This window comes from Vulpes vulpes, chromosome 4, assembly GCF_048418805.1.
Source record: "Vulpes vulpes isolate BD-2025 chromosome 4, VulVul3, whole genome shotgun sequence".
NCBI classification, from domain to species: domain Eukaryota; kingdom Metazoa; phylum Chordata; class Mammalia; order Carnivora; family Canidae; genus Vulpes; species Vulpes vulpes.
In genome coordinates, this window is record NC_132783.1 from 106,803,313 (window position 1) to 106,811,953 (window position 8,641).

General features: G+C 35.9%; 1 long non-coding RNA gene across 1 annotated transcript; it reads left to right on the plus strand.

Moving 5' to 3' along the window:
* The first annotated feature begins 2,341 nt into the window (after positions 1–2,341).
* On the plus strand, positions 2,342–7,991 carry LOC140598656 (uncharacterized). The gene is made up of 2 exons (XR_012001194.1): positions 2,342–3,854; positions 5,743–7,991. It is a non-coding gene; the product is annotated as an uncharacterized lncRNA (long non-coding RNA).
* The last annotated feature ends 650 nt before the right edge of the window (positions 7,992–8,641 follow it).

Genomic DNA, 8,641 nt, shown 5'->3' on the forward strand with positions numbered 1-8,641 from the left:
AAAATGAAGTAGAGATGGATGAAAGGAGAGGTTATTTTTCCACTCTCCTCTTTTCCCACCTTAATCAATCTTTTTTTTTAATAAATTTATTTTTTATTGGTGTTCAATTTACCAACATACAGAATAACACCCAGTGCTCATCCCGTCAAGTGCCCCCTTCAGTGCCTGTCACCCATTCACCCCCACCCCCCACCCTCCTCCCCTTCCACCACACCTAGTTCATTTCCCAGAGTTAGGAGTCTTCATGTTCTGTCTCCCTTTCTGATATTTCCCACACATTTCTTCTCCCTTCCCTTATATTCCCTTTCACTATTATTTATATTCCCCAAATGAATGAGAACATATAATATTTGTCTTTCTCTGATTGACTTACTTCACTCAGCATAATACCCTCCAGTTCCCACCTTAATCAATCTTAATGGCAGCAGGTGTATCATTTTACAACTTCTGCCTTCTTATAAAAAAATATGAGTACATGTCAAAAATGTCTACTTTATCAATGTTCATTTCTATAAAAATGCATCACATTAAATATATTACCCTGAAATTTAAAATATTCATTTAACAACATGAATAGATTTCTCATGACAATCGATACAGATCTAACCATGTATCAGAACTGCCTGGATGACTTGGTAAGACATATTACTCCAAGGAGATTCCCATATGGTAGGTCTGGGGGGGGGGGTTGCAAAGAATATGCTTTTCTAGCAAGTTCCTGGGTGATGATGAGGTTGCTGGTCAAAGGCCAGGCTTTGAGAGTCTTTGGTCTATTCTTTATAGAAGAATAGGTGTCCATAGGTATGGATTCTTGCATAGAGTAGAAGTGTTGTATTTTATCTAACCATTTCCCCTGTTGGTGACCCTTTATTTTTCCTTATTTTGCCACAATAAAATACTGTTCCAATAGACATCTTTGTTCATATAACACAAAGATTTTTATTTCTATAGGATAGATTCCAAAATTGAGATTAGTGGGTTAAGGGTGGTAAGCATTTACAATTTTAATAGTTATTGCCTAATTGTTTTCCAAAATGGGTCATTGCAATTCACTAATTATGACATATCAGAGATTACATCTCCATTTCCTCATAAGCAATTCTTACTGTGTTATTCTATATGAGATGAGTGAAAAATGACATCTCATTGTTTTTTCAGATTTTAATTTAAATTCTAGTTAGTTAACATATAGTGTAACATGGGTTTCAAGAATAGAATTTAGTGATTCATCACTTATGTATAACACCCAGTGCTCATAATAACAAGTGCTGTTGTTTTAACTTGCATTTTCCTAAATTGTAAGGGATTAAGAGAATTCTTGTATATTTATTAACTACTAGAATTTCCACTTTGCCCATATTTCCTTTAGTTACTTTTCTTTTTCCTAATTCTTTCTAGAGATCTTTTTATATAAGAAATATTAACCCTTTTATGACATAAACATTGAAAATATTTCCCTCAGACTCCCATTTCACTTAGAACAGTTTATGACATATTTGGCATGAAAAATCCTTAATTTTTATGTAATGAAATATTACATAGGTCTTTAGGTCTTCTATCTTGCTTAAAAGAATCTTGTATAATGCAATGTTATACAAATATTCTTCTAACATTTCTTATAATGTTTTAACTATTTTGTATTTTGCATCTAAATCATTATTGCACCTGGAATTAACTTTAAAATATCATATGAAATTGGGGTACTGTGCCAGCCTTCTCCCCACTTCAGGGACTAGGGGCATTTTTCTCTTCTGTATAATTCTTTGTGGGCTTTCCGGGTCAGTCGGGCCACATGTAGCAAGTAAACAGGTGCAGTCTTTATGGAAGAGGAACCCAGGTGCCTGCTTGCTGATTTCCCTCACAACCAAAAAACCTGGATCATCATCAGAGACCTCCAAACATAGGTATGCCCTATCCTCTGGATGGAACCCCTTAGCTTAGGACAGACACCAAAGAAAATAGTTTCTAATTGATACTTGGTCCCAAAAGACACCTTAGTAGTGTCCTATGTTCTGTTCACCATGCCTCCCATCCAAGTATGGTATTACTTAGAAAGGGTATTTGGAGTAAATCAGGAGTCTGTGTTCAAGCTGCCCTAACTCAGAATACAAACATTACACAATTAATACAAGTTTATACTCACTGGGGATGAAAAAGTAAATAGAAATTAGCAAAGAGAAGGTAGGAAAAATCACTTGTTTCAGTCCCCCAGAGACAAACACTTCTAGCCTGTTACTGAATATCTTTTCAGAGTATATAAATAAATATATAAAGAGAAGTAAATACATGAATTTAAAAATATTACTTTCTGTGCTGTTTTTAATCTTCTCCCCTACTTTTTGGACATTTGGGTTGCTTCCAATTCTTTGATGTCCTATATGCATTGAGATAAACATCACTTTCATCACATTTTTGTGAAGATTTACTATTATTTCTTTATTGTAAATTCCTGGAATGGTAGTGGCCTGATCAAGGTGTATATTCATATTTAAGATGTTTCCAAATTGCCTTCTAGGAAAATTCTGAAGTTTATACTTCTCCCAGCCACACATGAGAATGCCTGTCAGTTCATAACCCTCCAGGAAAAAAGAAAAAAAAAAAGGTTGTATGACTAAGCACCAACTCAGTTTCTCTTTAAAAACCACTTATTCCTTCTATGGAAGATATTTTATTTTTATTATTTGGATGCTCAGGATTGATTTTTCTTTTTATGAGTGAAAAGGATTTTAGTTCTCCACTCCTAAGGAGTACGTTTCACATTGGAGCAAACTACTTCCGTCTGCTCCAGGACTGGACTCTTGTGAACACATCAATATATATTATATTCTCATCCTCTAAGACTGAGCAAGCCAGGTTTGTATCAATTTTGGGAAGTTACTACAGTGAGAGAAAAGTTCTCTCTCTCAGTTTTCACTGGCTCTTCAATTGTCTGTCTTTCCCTAGGATTTTGAAAACAACAAAGAAAATGATGTCAGAGAAAAGGAGGGACAGATGAGAAAGACAGGGACAGGAGGGGCAGGATACATCTAGCTGAGCCTGAAGCAAGAACTATTGCTAGAATTTTTACTAACATGAGCCAATCACTTTTTTTGGTGAGTGTAACTAACTTTAACTCCTCTTAAAAGACACTGACCCAGCTATTTATTTTCTATTTTATAATCATTACTCAATTATTTAGAATATATTTTTAAGCTTTAAAATTAAAAATAATTCTGTTAGTTATTACAAATAATTTGAAAGCAAATAAATGTGTTTGTAATTTTCTTAGCATTTACTATTACAAAACATTTGCTATTACAAACAGGTTATTGCAGGTAAGTCATTCGTCTCCTTGACAAAGTAGAGAAGAGAGGTAAGAGAAGACTGTTGTTTCCATTCCTTTTTCACCTTTGAGCTGTGGCTATTGTACTAGCAATCTAATGTTGACAAATGATTTGGGTTTCCTGGTCACCTCATTATCACATTAATGATGTCAGACACTGAAAAGAAAGTAGAGAAATCACTTGTCTTATCATCTAATGTCTTTTCATTAGGCATCCAGTCAAGGGATTTTAAAGACATTGACATTGACAGCTAACAGGCAGTTGATATTAATTCTGCTGAAAGCAATAATGAAGCAGCCAGTTTCCAAACAACCTGGCAATAACCTGGTGGGACCTCAAATGGGAGGGTGCTGGAATCTTTTAAAATTAAACTTACTTTTTGCTTGGTTGGAATTGCTTTAATTCAGGGGTAGTGAGAGCGGGCAGAGGTTGGGGAGGAGACAGATTGGGTTTCAATCATTTATCAATGTTTTAATTATTTTTCAGGGAAGTTCCTTAGCAGGTTGGAGGATAATATCATTGTTTGAAAAGGTAACCATTAACTCCGGGATGATATCTATTTACAGAGCCCATTCCTAGGCTTGGGACTCCCAAATTTATTATTGGAACTAATATAAAAACGGGATCACAGCTATTGTAGGAATGACCAAGGGTTACATCCTGGGATAAGATTAATAGCTTAATGTTAAAGAGAAGTTGACAACCCTACTGCAACACAGAATATTTTCTCTGATGAATTCCAACAAGAAATTTGAACTTTGGGTCAGTGCAGCATGAGGCTGATAAGGTATAGACCTGGTTTAATTTGATTAGAGATGGATGAGTACAGAAATGCTAAAACATACCTCAGTGTAGCATTAAATGAAGTACTGAGAGCTAATTTTCAACAAAGGTATATAGCTCCCACTGAAACATGTAAAGTTTGTATTACATGTATCTTTGATTTTATTGACTTATGTGACTAGGAAGCAATAACACATGAAAGACACTGGAGTTATTTTCTTCTTTTTTTTTTTTTAAATTTTTATTTATTTATGATAGTCACACAGAGAGAGAGAGAGGCAGAGACACAGGCAGAGGGAGAAGCAGGCTCCATGCACTGGGAGCCCGACGCGGGATTCGATCCCGGGTCTCCAGGATCCGCCCTGGGCCAAAGGCAGGCGCCAAACCGCTGCGCCACCCAGGGATCCCTGGAGTTATTTTCTAATTACAGTTGACCCTTAAACAACAGGGGTTTGAATTATGCAGGTTCACTTACATGTGGATTTTTTTGATATGTATAGTACTATAAATGGATTTCCTTTTCCTTATGATTTTCTTAGTATTTTCTTTTTTTAGCTTACTTTTTTAAATAAGATTATAGTATATAATACATGTAACATACAAAATATGTGCTAATATGTTATTGGTAAAGCTTCCAGTCAACAATAGGCTATTAGTTAAGTTTTGGGGGAGTCAAAGCTGATATGTAGATTTGTAGATATGTAGATTTTCAACTATGAGCACTGGCAGCCATAACCCCAGCATTGTTCAAGAGTCACCTGTATAGTGATAAGCATTTTGGTTAAATTGTTTTGTATCTTATTCTACGAGAAAGTGTTTATGATATGTCAAGTATTGTATTGGGCACATATCATTACTGAAGAAACAAAATCTTTAATTTTTCTTCATTGGAAAACCATTGTAGTCTTAATTCATTCATTCCTTAACAAATATTCTAGACATGCTTATAGAAAATAAGAATCTAACAATAAACATGATATATAGAATCCTGTCCCCATAGAATGTACATTCTTGTAGGGATAAAAAGACAATAAGCAAATAAACTAGATTTTTAGATAGGAATAAGAAATGTGAAAAACACAAAGAGTTACCAAGGGTATGAGGTTAGATCGTTCAGTTAAGAACATTTCTCTGAAAAATTTAATATTTGAGCTGAAATAAGAAAGTAACTGTAAGAAGAAGTAACTGTTAAGAAGGAGTAACTGTGAAGACTGGGTGAAAGAAGAGTATTTCATGTAGAGGAAAGTGAGTGCAAGGTCAGAAGTGATTGAAATTTTGAGGCATGGTTGTAGGATAGGAGCCATAAAGAGATAGGTTAAGTCCAGTTTGTGCAGTCTATGGCTAAAAGATTGCACTTGATTCTTAGCATAATTTATCTACTTCATGGTAGTCCTTTCTTTAAAATAGAGATAACATTATGACAAAGAATTTAATATTGTTCTTATAAGAGTTGTGTCAGATTATATTTTCAACTGAGAAGTATAGGAATACCTACATGTTTGATGTATCACTGTCCTAGCTAATGTGGATAAATCTAGTTATATCTCATATCATATTACAGAGATAATATGTCACGATAATATTGGTAGCACAACTTAATCACCAGTGAACACTGACTTTTTTTTTTTTCTTTCAGACTTTTAGCCATCTATCCAAAGTCACACAAGACTGCAATATGGAGGCCAACTCAAGGGATTTGGGGAGATCTTTCTGCTCCATTAAAATTTTGAGAAACATATTTTGGATTCTGGAAATTTCTGAAAAATTCCTCAAAATTATGGTTTCCGTACTTTACCTCAGGGTTCTTTCCTAACTTTTTAAGATGGATTGAGAAATTAGAGGGGGAATCCTGAGATCATTTCCCAAGAATCTTCAAAAAAGTCACCTCAGGCACTTTCTTTTTGAATGCCGTATTTTCCAGCATCTAGTCTCAGCACAAATCTCTTGCATGTACAATAAGCATAAATAACAAGTTCTAAAATCTTGTACTTCCCTTTAAAAGGATGGAATGCCCCTGGCAAACACAACCAATTAAATACCCTTTGTAGCGCTTCCTTAGGTGCTGAATTTTGGGAGGCCAAATCCTGATCATTGTCAACATGTTCTTTTGAAGTAATGATTTATATGGTATATTGTCAGGGTTTTAATGATCAAAGGTAACAATGTTTTGTTTCTTTTGTGCTCTTTGTTTGAAGAAATGCAAAAACCAGCTGGTGTTAGCTGCACAGCTTGAACCGCCCACCCCCTAGGAAGAATTTACATGTTTAAAGTATTGGATTGGTTGTAGTATTTTTAAAATATATGCAGTTGGCTCTGCCACTGCCACTATCTCAGAGAATAGCAGCTGCCTTTAAATGAAAAGTCTACCGCTTTTTGGGTTAATACTGTAACACCCCATGGAAATCCTTATTAGCCCCTTTGAGAGAGCCTTACATGACATTCAGTGTGCTCTGTTGTCCTATTTCCTAGGATAGAAAGATGACCCCTCCTGCATCTGGGAGCCTGAGACTGCCACACAAGTTTCCAAATGCTCTTCAAGTGCTATGCAGATAACAGGAGGACAAAGGTGGAGCTATGTGCTACAACACTTGTACTTAACTGAGTGGATAGAATTTAGAGAGTAGTAGGTGCTGACAATAGACAATGTACTTAAATATCCATTACTCCCCACGGACCATGACTAAATAGTGCCAGCAAGAGAAGAACCTAAAGGGATGAATGCAGGGAATTGCACCTTGATAATTCCCTTTTTAGGGAAACCTAATGTATGGGATTCCTTGCCACAGCCTTAGTCCAAGAAATGATGCCAGGCTAAGAGGAAAGCTAACTGGTAGAGGTATATAGTTTCCCTGTAGCCTAACCTAGAGGCTTGGGAAAATGAGGTTTAAGCCATTGACATTCCTAAACTCTTTAAGTAATATCTACATAATTTAACTTATGGTTAGAGGTGGAGAGACAGAAAAAGGGTAACATCTCACTTTTCCCAGCCTCCATTTTGAACAATTGCCTCTAGGTCTGTGGCTAGTGATGTAAGGAATAATTCCTCAATCAAAATATCTGAGTTCTTGTTCTAGGGAAAATCAAGAAGTAGAGTTATGTCTAGATAAATAATGGAAATATGTGCTTTCTTAATTTTCTTTTGTGTATCTTTGTTTTGCAATTTTTCTGAATGTGGATCACATTTCAAATTTAAAAAAATGGTATATTTAAAATTAAGTTCTGCATTTTCTAGCAACAATTTTCAGCTCCTGTCTTTTACTGTACTTCTTTCCCAAAGGCTTGCAAATGCAAGGATTTCAATACCTTATCTACTTGTTTAAAAACATTCTTGAGATCCATCACAAGTAGCAGCTGTTGTAAGAACTTTCTACTCCCTTAAACACCTAATCCCCTATGACACATTCCATTTATCCTCCTTTTGTGGAGACTATAGCTTTAGCTGCCCCATGTGGTGAGACTTGCTGATTTTATTTCATTGCTCTGGATTGCTGCTCTCAGATTGCTGAAAAATGAACTTACTCCATATAACACTAAGTTTGTTGTGTTGCTCCTTTCTGATGCTACTATTCTGTAGTATTCCCAGTGTCTAAGGTAATGCTTTGTCTACTCAGGATAGTTCTGTTTTACTTTGTACCTGCCAACCATTTTATATTGGTAATTTGTGCAGGTCTATGCTAAAAACTCCTTTGAAGAGCAAGTAAATTACGACTGCTTTGAACTCCTCTAATCACAACTTGCTGTTTGAAATTCTGCCTGTGATTTCACTTCTGATTAAGTGTGTATCTTTAGCATAGTTATCTTTATTCTTTCTAGCTAATGAACATTTGGGTTAAAGAGGTGATCTTTTTATTTTCCATTAAAAAAATGCATTTGTTTGTGGTGCCAGGATGGCTCAGTAGGTTAAATGTTTGTGTGCCTTAGGCTCAGGTCATGATCACTGAGTCCTGGGATGGAGCCAGCATCAGGCTCCCTGCTCAGTGGGGGTCTGGTTGTCCCTCTGTGTTGCCCCCTCCACTCACTCATGCTCTCTCTCTCTCAAATCAATAAATAACATCTTTTAATAAATTGCATTTGTTTAACTGGCCAAATTATTACTGAGTTGTAGAATATCAGATTTGGAAGGGACCTCAGAGACCATTTGTTCAAACCCTTTCATTTGTCAGATAGAGAAAAACAAGCCTCAAACCTCAGACATTTGGGGGAATCCAGATTGCTGGTCTTCATCTTACCATATCTGGTCTACTTTACTCTCAGTGGAAATTGTAATTCCATTTCCTAATATTTAAAGAAATGTAAGGAATACAACCCTTCATTCATCAGAGGGACTTTGGTTGCAAACAACAGGAAACTGATTCTGGCCAACTTGGGGAAAATGGAATTTGCTGAAAGGTCATGAGAGGCTCAGTTAATTCCTTAGCACAGGTTTCCAAAAGGAGGTATGATTTGGAGAGCTCAGAAGGAGAAAGAGCATGCTCATTCATCAAGATGCCTTTAGTGTTCCGCCCAGCTTGATGAAATATCAGACAGGTTTCTTC